Here is a 13,638-nt window from a genome sequence, read left to right on the forward strand (position 1 = left end):
TGACAATCACAAATAAAGCCTTGGTTGCTTTTTACCTGGTAAGAGCAGGCACTGCACCTGTGCGGGGGAGGGGCACTGCCCAGTAAGCCCTGTGAGAGGGAGGGGGGCTGCCAGCAGTGTATGCACGAGAGTGATTGACACTTCTCAGACACTCTCCTTGGCTCTGATTAGTTGTATTGAGCCGGGAGCAGTGGATTTTTACACAGCTGACCTGTATCTTACTCTACTATCAGATCATAATGACAATTTTACCAAATATAACCAAAAAATACTTACGGACTACAGCTAACTGTTTTTGCTTTTTAATGCCTTTATAAATGTATTCATGACCAATATAATTTGGCTGTTTTGAAAAGAAAAAAAAAAAGGTCAAAGTGAAAATAATTCTGTAATTTGTACATTCTGTAATGTCAATTAATTAAAAAAATATACAATTTAAAATAGGTCACTGAAGTATTCACCCCCTTTAGTAGAGTAGAAGCCGACTGGTGCTAGTAGTCTCACAATTAGTAAAATGGAGATCACCTGAGTGAAGTGAATTTATCTCAAGTTATTGTAGTATAATGACACCTGTGTCTGAAGGTCCAGTCACTGTTAATCATTACGCCTGGTTACAATTAAACCATGAAAACAAAAGAAAACTTGAACTCTGTGAAAAGCAGGCTTCAACATATGCACTGGGACCGGAATAATAGTCATCCCCATCCCACGCATCAAAATACACTCACCCGAGTTGGATTTCAAGGAAAAAGGGAGAACAGATTAACGGACAAAAGAATGTAATGTGCCAGTGTCTCAGGTAGAGACACAACACCATCTGAAATAAATGCAGAATGATCACCTTTTTCTATGAGGGGCCGTCAGGGACATTATTTAGAATTACCTCTCACACACACGTGAAATGCTCTTACATACACTACTGAAACACTCTCACATAAACAACTGAAAAGTTATTCACTCACACACATTTCTAAAACGCTCTCACACATAGAAGTGAAATGCTCTTATATACTGTTGTGGAAATTCTCCTTTGTGAGGTAGAGAGTTGCTAAGTCTCCGAAGAACTTCAGACTTCAGCGTATGAATCAGATCTCTTTAATGACACAACAGTGTGGAGAGAAGTCAAAAGCGTTCTCTCTCGAACTCTAAATTGTTATCCCTTATGTACAGAATCAAAGAGGATACCTTCATTTACAACAGTCATAAAACATTTTCTTTACATAATAATGACTCTTTGATGTTTGGGTGTATCCTGTCTTTCCAAGGACAGTGACACTTTGATGTCACAGATGGGACAGCAAATGTCATCTTATCTACACTTCTGTATCTTCCCATGTGGGGGATGTGCCCCCACCTGCCGTTATTACATTATTAGTTGCTACACACCTCAAGCAACATGACATTCTCCCTTACTCCTCCTGTCCTTACAGCACATGTGATCACTAACAGGAAGACTATGTAATTTCTTACATTCCCTCCTTTTGACACAAAGTGTCAACACAACATTTTGGGAAATTACATTGAAAGTTTCAAAATAAAAGATCCTTTAACAATTTTCAACACAAAAAAACAAAAATCAATTAATTTGACTGTGTGTTAGAGTAATTAAAATACAATGTTATTTTCAAAGAAACAAAAATAAAAATAGACAAAACTAATTTTGTTGTAACAGTACTCATGCTCTGTGGCAAGGTTTAGTCCATGTCCTTTTAGGATCTTTTGATCCTGCGTTGGTTCTTCTGTGTTTTCCATTTTTTACCCTTCTGTAAGAGATGGGGTGTCTGAGTATTCAGTATAAATGTCATCAGTGTAATTGATGAGTGCAAGTAAATCAGTTAGTTGTGTGAAAGGTATGAATATATGACAACGTTTGGAGTCCAAATTTCGCTTAGTTGAAAAACAGAATTGGGCAACGGCCATTGTAGTGGCCAACTCAACGATGAAGATCCAGTCATAATCGTCTGAACGGCGTCCCCTCTCAGCACTTCGCAGGTTAGGTTGTTGTCCTTCCTTTAGTGGAATGGCTCGAAAAAGTCTTACACTCGGATGTATGGATCCAGGTGTCCCTCTCAGCTATCCGAACGGCAGTGGGCATTGTCAGCAGCACCTGATATGGTCCAGTCCACCGTGGTTGACGCCAGTGCTTTCTTCTCCGGTCCTTTACCACTACCCAATCTCCAGGCTGGATGTTGTGGAGTTTGCACCAATGTAGGCTCTGGAAGGGCAGCTTTCACCTTATGGAAGATTAGCTTCAAAAACATGGTTAAATGCACAACAATAGTATATATCAGCATCCAGTCCGGTGATCCAGTCCGGCAAATTTTGTTTCTGCCATTAATCTAATCAGTTTTGATTTTTAGGGTCTGGTTAGCTCGTTCCACTGCAGGCCGTTTACACCAATGCAGAGGTCAGATGGGAGTTCAATAAACTTTTTCCTTTTCCCATAGAGTTTTTCTACAGCATCAGCTTCTGTTTGAAGCAGAGAGACTTTATTAAGGGACCGATAAAAGCATTTGTAGAGTGGGGGAGACAGGTGAGAGAGCAGTTGGACCACAGGAAGTAATTTCTGCCTGTGGTCATTAAAACTGTACCACTCCTCCCTCTGATGACCGGAATCATATGGCTATTTATAAAAACAGAGCAAACAAACTATAATTACTTATTCTCATTTTAATTTGTAACGCTAACTATTTCACTGTATATTGTATATATTCCCAGATTGTCTACTTTACTATTGTATATTTTATTTTATTTCATTTTATTGTCTATTTTACTGTTTTATTTATATCTTTATCTTAGCACTTGTTTCCACTCATGCTGTATTTCTATTTTACTTTGCATGGAGTATCTGAAACTAAAAACAATTTCCATTTGGGGATTAATACAGTATTTTGATTTTTGATTCTGATGAGCTGTCTTAGCAGCTGTATTTCCCAGTGACACTGGGTCATTAGCACTTGTATGAGCTTTACATTTTGCATACTGCTACTGACGCAGGTAGAAGTAATGCAGACAAAAGGTTAATGATTAGACTTCTATGAGCAGTAGGTTTTCCTGTAGAAGTAAGGAACTTGATTTGTCATAATGCGTGGAAATCGTGACATACATTAAATGTATACTGAGAGTCAATATATACTGTGATATTATTCCCGTTCCCTAGAATGAAAAACGGCCACCTGAGCAGACAGGTTATTTGGAAGTTTAGCACTTTCAACTATATCATGGTTAGTACATATTTGATATGAGACACAAGGGGATCATCTGTTGGACTTACATGGGGTGGGGTTCTCCATCTAGAGCTGTAAAACATTACATGAGCCATTTTCAGCCAAAACATTTTTTGCCAGAGTAACAGCCTAGCTGGGGTTAGGTGGGCGGTTTTTCCTGTAAGATAAGAGAGTGGACAGCATGTGGTTCATGTACAGATAGAGGGCACATAGCAACGATGTCAACTGTGGTCAGAACTGCTTCAGTAGCAACCTCTACAGACCTGAGACATGCAACCATACCTCTCTTTGTTGTGGAATTCCTTTTTGAAAAGTAGTCCACAGGTCGTTTGTCACCATGTGACTGAGTTAGAATTTTCTGTTATAAAACTCATTACATTCAGAAACAAAAAAGATTAAAAAAATGTGGTAGTGTCTGGTAGCCCTAGGCAAGGGGAATTCGATAAAGCTTGTTTTAAGTCAGTTAAAGCTTTCTCTGCGTCAGGAGTCCAAGTCAAAAAGTCAGTCATGGCCAAATGTCTACCCCTATATGTGATGTCATATAGGGGTTGGGAGATCTCCACAACTGTATCAAATCCATGGACAACAATAGCCTGCTAAATTCAATCAGGCAATCGTTTTTTGTTTTTGCTATTTTCATTTGCAGTTTTTTGAACATCCAAGATTGTGGATGTCATCGGGACCTAATTCACAACCTTTCGGAGTAAAATAACGCATTACATTTTCAAAATAATTTGCAACTTGTCCTTTAAAACATTAGGACCATTTTGTTTTGTTTTTCACAAACAAAAATGGAAACACTGTCTGTGTGTATGAGCGTTTCATTAGTGTGTGTGAGAGCTTTTCAGTAGTGTGTGTGAGAGTGTTTCACTTGTTTGTATGAGAGCATTTCAGTAGTGTATATAAGAGCGTTTCACTTGTATGTGTGAGAGCGTTTTAGTAGTGTGTGTGAGAGCATTTCAGTAGTGTATATAAGAGCGTTTCACTTGTATGTGTGAGAGCGTTTTAGTAGTGTGTGTGAGTGAATAATTTTTCAGTTGTTTATGTGAGAGTGTTTCAGAAGAGTATGTAAGAGCATTTCACTTGTGTTTGTGAGAGGTAATTCTGAATAATGTCCCTGACGGCCCCTCATATTTTCTCTCCAATTCACTTACAGCAGGACCCAAGCTATCAGGGTGACACTCAGTTTTAAAAAAAACTGTGATGCAGAAGTCACAGGGGCAGACAATGCAGCAGGTTTGTGCCCTACCTGAGAACCTAGCTTTTGCTTTAAGAGCAGGACACTCCTTTTTCCAGTGCCCCGGCTGCTAGCAGTTACATGTCTGACTGGACTCCCTCCACTTCCAAGCACTTTATTCAGGTCTGTAAGAAATGGATTCACTATGTGCCGCAAGAGTTTCATCTGTCTATTCAGAAAATCTATGCTGAGGCTTAACAGAGTTTCCAAATGTGTTTTTATATGTGAGAATATATTCATAGGCCAACACTGCAGCAGCTTGGGGAGTGTAGCACCCTATAATGTAATAATTTCCTGAAAATGTAATAACGCCTGAAAATGTAATAAAATGTGCACTTAACTCGATCGAAAATGTAATAAAACCCAATAATGTAATAACTTCACCAGTAATGTAATAAAATATCCTGACTGATATTGTAATAACATTTTTACCGATAATGTAATACCTTATTACCTTATTGGGAATTTATTACATTTTCAGGTGGGTCTTTTTTTTTCAAAACTGATAATGTAATACTTGACAGATAATGTAATATATATGTTAATTTTCAGTCCAGAGTTCTACATTTTGTGTTATGAGAATCTAAGAATGTTATATACACTGGATTTGAAACAATAGAATGACTATTGAGTTAAATTGTAGACCTTGAGAACCATCCAGCCATATGCACATGTGCAAATAATCAGGGACATGCAACTACATCCTGGTCCTACTGAGTGGGTGATGGACTTACCTCCTTGGGAGACCAGAATTCCTGCTCAGATATAAGCTTCTGAGCAGCACTGGAGACCCCAGGTAACTCTTCCCTAAACGTACCTCTTCCCTTCACAGATTTCCAACAAATCATTACCTCACGAAAACAACCACAAACCAACAAAACAACTTTCAGTAACACTTCATTCATAACACCTGCATACACATTACATGACACCTGACACAAACATAGGCCTACATATCTAATCATAAATGGTTATTATATCACTTTCAGTGTCAAATTGACATCTTTACTCTATGTCAAGTGACATTGTGTTCAGCTGACATACTGTCATACTGATAGTATATTATGAGATTTAGCTGTATAAATAAAGGTTAAACAAAAATGTCAGCATCAAAATGACAAAACTTGATGACAACTGACATGGTTATTTTTCAAACTCCTTTTTGGGGTTTATACAGGGTTTCTGAAGTTGTATGTTGTTTCTATGATATTACAATTTTTTAGTGGTGAAAGTAATTATCTAAAGGTCTTACATCCATTTAAATACCGTTTTATTGACATGACATCATTTCTGCAATGCTATCTGCTGGTAATGTCAGTAACATGTTTAAATCGGATTTTCCATTATACAGTCACTAGTTTTGTTATAAAAATGATGCTTTTGATATGTTAATTAATCTCGGACGCCGGCATCCTGGCCACTAGAGGGCCTGCAAGGGAGAACATGATCAGGGTCTCTTTCAGTCAGTGCGTTTACATGACACTTAAGAAAACCGAATTACTGTGTTAGTCCGACTATGATCGGATTTTTAAGATGCATGTATACACCTTAGTTTGACTAAAATCGGACCGGATTGGATTTCTCATAGTCGAATTAAATCACCCAGGTTGATTGATAGTCGCATTACTCCTGCATGAATACGTTTTATCAGATCGGCTCGGATTTTGCGTTCTGCACATGCGCAAGATTTTTTCCCCGGGGCCGTGAGCCAGAAGTAGACGGACGGCGGCGGCAGCGTCTTTCCTCCGAAATCACCGCCAGAAAGAGCGCCATTGTGCATCTAGTTTGTGTAATTATCATGTACACCATTGAAAAATGTACAAAGATGTAGCTTCGTCTCGCTCTTTGTCCGCCATCTTTCTTGAATGCCGAGGCAGCTGGTGACGCAATGAGGTCAGCCGGAGGTGGCTCTGTTACCACTAGTTGAAATGGGTACAGCGCCACCTAGCGTACCGGGGTATGACATGCTCCGGCCCAATAATCCGATTTTCTCACTGGCATGTATACTCGGATAATTGCAGTTGTCTGGTTGAGTAGCATAGTTGAACTATGGCTGTAATCTGAGTAAGCTGTGCATGTAAACGCACTGAGTGGTGGCTAGCTGAAAATATGTCCAGCAGCATTGAAGCTTTGTCCCTTTATATGATCACTTAAGTAAGTAAGTAACTGCAGTATGCAATGTCTCTGCATCAATACCTTCAGATTTGTGTAGGATACCAGAAAAAGTTTGATAATGGTAGGATAATGGTAGGCTTTAGAGTAGTTTTTATTGACCATGTGGCTACATGCTAGTTTTTACTGATGCTAACTTTTTGACACTTTAGCCAAGGCTTGGCTACTTCTTTAAATAGCTTAATAAACTTAAAATAGTTGGATAGAATATGATGATAAAGTGGTAGGCTACAGGCTTTTTGTTATTGGCCACATGTTACATGCTGATAAGAAGTTAATTAAAGGTTGAATTATGGAGAATGTTTATTAACCCTTAGGAGTCTGGGGTATAAATGGCCGTTTTTGACTACTTTTGATTTTACCATTATATATTTCACCTTAAAAACTATTGACCTTGCCTTGTTTGATGTAATTATTTTCAGCACAACCTCACATGTGTGATTGAATAGTTATTTTTTCATTTTGACACACTGTATTAACACAATGGACCTAAAATCACAAAAAAAAACATAAAATCTGAGTAGGAAAAAGTTGGATTTTTTCACTGTGAAAACCACAAATATGTTTAACGAACCATTTTTATTACTTATAATGCAAATATAAATTGTTGTTTGCTAAAATTGTGCATAAGTTATTAAAATTTACAAAGTTATATGTAACTATTTACATTTAAATGCAGGCAATGCCTCAGGCTCCGGTCTCCCTCAGCTCTCCTGCCTGCTCCACATTCAGCTGTCTCCTCATTGTTTTGACTCACAAAACAAAACAAACAACTCCACTACACACTAAACACACTACACTAAACACTACAGAACAGACTAACAATACACTCCAAACACGCTAAATGTCACAATTCTCTCAACTCTCAAAACCCGCCATCTCTATCACTCTCTATCACCGTCACTGCTGCTGTCACTATTTTGCCGCCGTCCCTCCCGAAACTTCCCCCTGTTCCTCAGCAATCAAATCACGTGTTTTGCCATTTCATTTTGTGATTGGTTGGTATGGTGCCTTTTTCCACCAATAGGAACATGTTTTTTGCATGCAAACACTTCCTGCTTGCAGACACTTTCGTGAGAAAAGCCCGTTTTTACCCTTTCTTTCTGCACCAAATGCACAGCAAACGTGACGATAATGTTAGCAAAAAAGTGCGGCGGACATTATTTATCGTATCTCCGCTTTTACTTGGCCTATCAACACAATTTAAAAGCTGGTATATAGTTTGAAGGCTGCTCCAACACATACGCCAGAACCGAGACCCACTGAGGCTGCCTCAGGCTGCTACATCATCATCAGTCATGTGATTTGATCACGCCAGCGTGATCGTCAACTCCTTAGGGTTAAAAGCTATATTTTTTAGGTAAATCTCATAATATACTATCAGTATGACAGTATGTCAACTGACGTAAGTAAGATGGCAATTTGACATTGAAAGTGATATAATAGCCACTTATGAGTGGATATGTAGGCCTATAATATTATGTCAGGTGTCATGTAATGTGTATGTAGGTGTTATGAATGCTTATGTATACTCTCTTCAAATGAAGTGTTACTAAAAGTTTTTGTTGGTTTGTGGTTGTTTTCATGAGGTAGTGATTTGTTGGATTCTGTGAAGTGAACAGGTATGTTTAGGAAAGAGTTACCTGGGGTCTCGAGTGCAACACAGAAGCTTAACTGAGCTGGAATTCTGAAAGTCCATCACCCACTCAGTAAGACCAGGATGTAGTCACATGTCCCTGAGTATCTGCACATGTGCATATGGTTGTATGCAGTAGGCGATATGAGGGGGGATGCCGTCCCTCTTGTTAGCAAAATTACCAAAAAGCATCCCCCTTGTCAACCTGCCATCACTCTCCATCCGCAAGCAGCAGATAGTGTGTGACAAATTACAAGCGGTCGCAATCAGCTCTGGTGCACTGTGGAGTCAAGCCGGGCACGGCTGCTTTGCGATCCGGCTGCCTGGTCTATTTTTGACGAAAGCTGCAACAAGCTGCACAGTTATGGTTAGGTGTCCTGCAACAATGTCCTTTGGGAGGTGTACATAGGTGTGTCGGGGCAGGGTGGTGCTCCCACTGAACCATCCCCCCTGTTAAAAATTAACAAATCACCTACTGGTTGTATGGTACTCAAGATCTGCAATTTAACCGAATAGTCATTCTGTTGTTTCAAATCCAGTGTATATAACATTCTTAGATTCTCATAACACAAAATGTAGAACTCTGGACTGAAAATTAACATATATACTACATTATCTGTCAAGTATTACATCATCAGTTTTGAAAAAAAAAGACCCACCTGAAAATGTAATAAATTCCCAATAATGTAATAAGGTATTACATTATCGGTAAAAATGTTATTACAATATCAGTCAGGATATTTTATTACATTATTGGTGAAGTTATTACATTATTGGGTTTTATTACATTTTCGATCGAGTTAAGTGCAAATTTTATTACATTTTCAGGCCTTATTACATTTTCAGGAAATTATTACATTATAGGGTGCTACAGAAACCCTTCACTTTTCGTTCATTTAATAATAATAATAATAATAATAACTAGAAATGCAAGCAGTTATGAACGGGGGCCAAGACCCCCCGCCCGACTCGGACCCCGCGCACCGCAGAGCCCACCAAAGTTGGCTCCAAAGGATGCCGGGCTCGGGGCAAAGGTGAAGACACAGTCTGAGCCATGGTATTCGCTGTAATGGGAAGTGCAAAAGGCTGAATGTGTGCCTATTTGGATTTATTTAATAAGCCACGCCCACATTGACCAGTCATGACCACCTTCAAGATATGGCCTCAGGATTGGCCCTACATCATACCGACCAAATTTCGTAAAAATCTGCGTAGCCGTTCAGGAGATATAAACTTCTTATCCTTTTAGCGCCCCCTAGTGGCCAAAATTCGCCAAATTCAGCTCATGGCAACCAAAAATCTCAAATTTGGTGTTAATAGCATTTAGTTTGACCGAGATATCAAACAGTTTACATTTTTATAGCTAGCTATAGAAATTTGTTCTTTAATAATTTGTGAACTTTTTGGCCCAGCAAAATTCTTTTGATAAATTTAGATCAGGTCCAGCTGAAGAGTGTACATGCCAAGTTTCATGCAGATCGGACAAAATCTCAAGGAGAAGTTTGAAAAAGTAGGTTTTGCATATGTGGCGATTTAGCGAACGAAATGTGCAGCAGAAGTGGGCATGTCCTATGTCAGAAAACCCAGCTCTATTTAGGGAACATATGGATATAAGGTTTGCAAATGTTTTATTTAAAATGTGGGAGTTAAAGGCAAAAATGCGATTGCATCCATTATAGCGCCACCTATATTCCAATTTGCACCAAATTTGGCACAGAGCCTCTGGATGACTTCAGGGATAATTGACATAAGTTTGATGTTGAAAGCATTTAGTTTGACCGAAGTATGAAACAATACGTGTTTTTTAGCTAGCAAAAAAGATTGTTTTGTTATAACTAGCAGATTTTTTGGAGTGCCAAAATTCTTTTGATAACTTTTCTTCACACACATCTGGAGATTCTATGTGCAAAGTTTCAGGCAGATGGCGCTTAAATTGTAGGAGGAGTTCGAAAAAGTAGTTTTTGCATATGTGGCGCTTTAGCGAACGGAATGTGCAGCAGAAGTGGGCATGTCCTATGTCAGAAAACCCAGCCCTGTCCAGGGAACATATGGATATAAGTTTTGCAAATGTGTTATTCAAAATGTGGAAGTTACAGGCAAAAACGTGATTGCATCCATTTTAGCACCACCTAGTGGAGTACAAGTGCAATTTTTGGTATGGAAGAACTGTGTCTTATTCTATCTGTACCATATAAATTTCCAAGCTCTCAGCATAATAGTTTGGCTGAAATTAATGTTTGTTGTTTATCTTGTAATAAGCCACGCCCACATTGACCAGTCATGACCACCTTCATCATATGGCCTCAGGATTGGCCCTACTTCATACCAACTAAATTTCGTAAAAATCGGTATGGCCATTCAAGAGATATAAACTTCCCATATTTTTAGCGCCCCCTAGTGGCCAAACTTTGCCAAATTCAGCTCATCCTTTCCCAGTCTCATGGCAACCAAGGATCTCAAATTTGGTGTCAATAGCATTTAGTTTGACCGAGATATCAAACAGTTTACATTTTTATAGCTAGCTACAGAAATTTGTTGGTGAATAATTTTTTGACCGAGGAAAATTCTTTTGATAACTTTAGATCAGGTCCAGCTGAAGAGTGTACGTGCCAAGTTTCATGCAGATCGAACAAAATCCCAAGGAGGAGTTCGAAAAGTAGGTTTTCCAGTTTTTGCGATTTTGCGAAAAAACTTTCTAACCGAAAGTGGGCGTGGCCAATCGCAAAGTGACTCAGCTCAGACATATACGGTTTGGGAGTTATAGGCAAAAATGTGTTTACCTAGGTTATAGCGCCCCCTGCAGGCGGATATATGTAGTTTTTTGTGTCTGAGATATTCGCAGGAGTCTGGACCAACCCTCCAAATTGCACCGCCCTCCCTTGCGCGGTTTAGCCTGTAGCACCACTTTTAGCCGGAGAAAAATAAAAATAAAAATCTTAACGATTACAATAGGGTCCACGCATACGCGTTCCCTTGGCCCCTCGGCCCCCTCGAGCTTGGCCTCCTAAACGTTCTCATTCCCAACGCGTCAAAAACTGCAGCTTGGTCAGTGGCCCTACGCGACCGGCTGGACTAAACTGGGGGAATAAATAAGACATAACATCCGGTTACACTTTCAAAATAAAGCCAGAAGAGAAACGCAAACGTATTAGAAATTAACGTTTCCTATTTTATGAGCAAGAGTATTACTACCACTAAAGACTCTAGTGGTTTCTTCCTATTTAATAAATAGAAATCATGTTGCAACATTATTAGGATAAAAAATCATAAAGTTAGTTAGTTGCACAATTAGACTCGGCACTGTCAAGTTAGGAACAACACATTTCCAGCGAGCGGCTGGACTAAACTGGGGGCATAAATAAGTAACGTCCGGTTACAATTTCAAAATAAAGCCAGAAGAGAAACGCAAACGTATTATAAATTAATATTCTGTATCGATGAATGCATATTTTATTCATCAAATCACGTGATTTTACAAGCGCAATCATGCTTCAATAAATGTGTTTAATTTTTGTTCCTTGGACGAGAGTCATTGGAGTCATTTCCTGTATCTGTGACACATTGGTTTAGCCACTGCAAGTGCCGTTAAACTATATAATTAAATATGAAATATGAATATGTTAATAGTAATATTAATATGAAAATTTTAACATTCATATTAATATGAATATGTTTATATTAATATTTAACCTCACTAAACTCCCCTTTAGGAGACCTGTAGCAGGTCCTGATTGTGTTGACTCTATGGGAGAAGTGAACGTGAGCTCAGATTATGAGCGATTTTTTTTCATCAGTCACATAAGTAATTATTGGACACAAATCTTTTTAACATTCGGGCTCTGAAACTATGTTTTTCAGACAAATCAAGCAGAGAGCAGAAACTTGCGAGATTTGACAGTGCTGAACTGTCTATGGTGCTGAATTGTCGGTCTGTTTCACCAAATATGATCACTAAGAACTGAACTAAAACTTAAATCAGTTTTTGAACTCGTCTCTGGTACAACACACTCTGCTTTCATTCATCTATATGATGTTCACAACACTTTAATGAGGTTTGGAGATCGGGAGCGAGGAGATCACGCCCCTTTGGGAAACAGAAAGTGTCTAACGTTTCATATAACGTAGTAACATTTCATATAATTGGCGCAGATTGTAATGATTTTTTTTGTCAGAAAATCTTTGTGGACGATAAGACAGCTCCCCAAAAGTTAAGTGGCTGCCTACAGTATAAGTCAACAATTCGAGAAATAGTCTAATGTTGAAATCAGGTTTAATTAACGTGGCACGTCACGGACAGTAACTGCAACGGTGGTGTAATTTGAGTTGATGCTACATCAACATATTTATTAGTCTTTTAACTCACCTGACTGCATATACTCCTGCATACATGTCCGTGATTCTGTACATACTAATGTTTTTACACAACCCATGTTTATTTTTTCATTGCTTATGGTATATATGACACACACACACACACACACACACACACACACATATATGGCATAATTAAAACATTAAAGGACTGTGACCGTGACTGTTTGTGTGAAGGAAACATTCAAACTGTAATGAAAACATCTTTCAAATCTTTATTTTTACTCATGCATACTGAGTAACCTGACAGTAAACATGAGAAAAGAACAACATTCAAAATACAGGTGTCTTAAAGACACACAAACAGACACATTAAATAGTGGAATTAAACTAGTGGAAGTTGCTGGCAGGCTCCCAGGTGTCCTCCCAAGTTTTGCCACTGAAAAAAAGACCACACATGCAAACAGGTGTAAGATCATTGCATATACCACAATATTATTTTACATCATTGGGGTACCATAAAACAACAAATGACTTTTTCAGAAGCCTGGTACTGAACGTACTATGTATGGAACTAAGTCCATATATTTATAAAGCATACTGTAAACAAGCTAACAGCTTTAAAATCAGTGAATGTGGATTAAAGTTCTGAGCTCTTACCATGAGGAACAAGGCAGCCAGCTCACCTTTACCTCTTCTCTTCCCTGCACACACACACACACACACGAACACAGACAAAAAGAAGTGTTAGCCATTTCAGCAACCACTGGTAAATGAACTGTTGAATGAACTGTAACTCAATTACAATGTCTTACCTCCTTTAGTCGTTTTTCTTTTATTTCATTGTATTGAAATATTTTCTGTTTGGAACATTTTCGGCAGCCTAAAATGATGCAAAAAATACAAAAGAAGAAGAAGGAGATGAAATTTAGAAACAGACTTCGACATCCCCCAGGTGAATAGAGTTGCATTTCCATTGCATGGTATGGCTAGATTCGATAAATATATAGATTGAATTAAATGAATTAAACTCAATTGATTCGGAGGGAAATTCA

The sequence above is a fragment of the Sparus aurata genome, chromosome 13 (assembly GCF_900880675.1).
Source record: "Sparus aurata chromosome 13, fSpaAur1.1, whole genome shotgun sequence".
Taxonomy (NCBI): domain Eukaryota; kingdom Metazoa; phylum Chordata; class Actinopteri; order Spariformes; family Sparidae; genus Sparus; species Sparus aurata.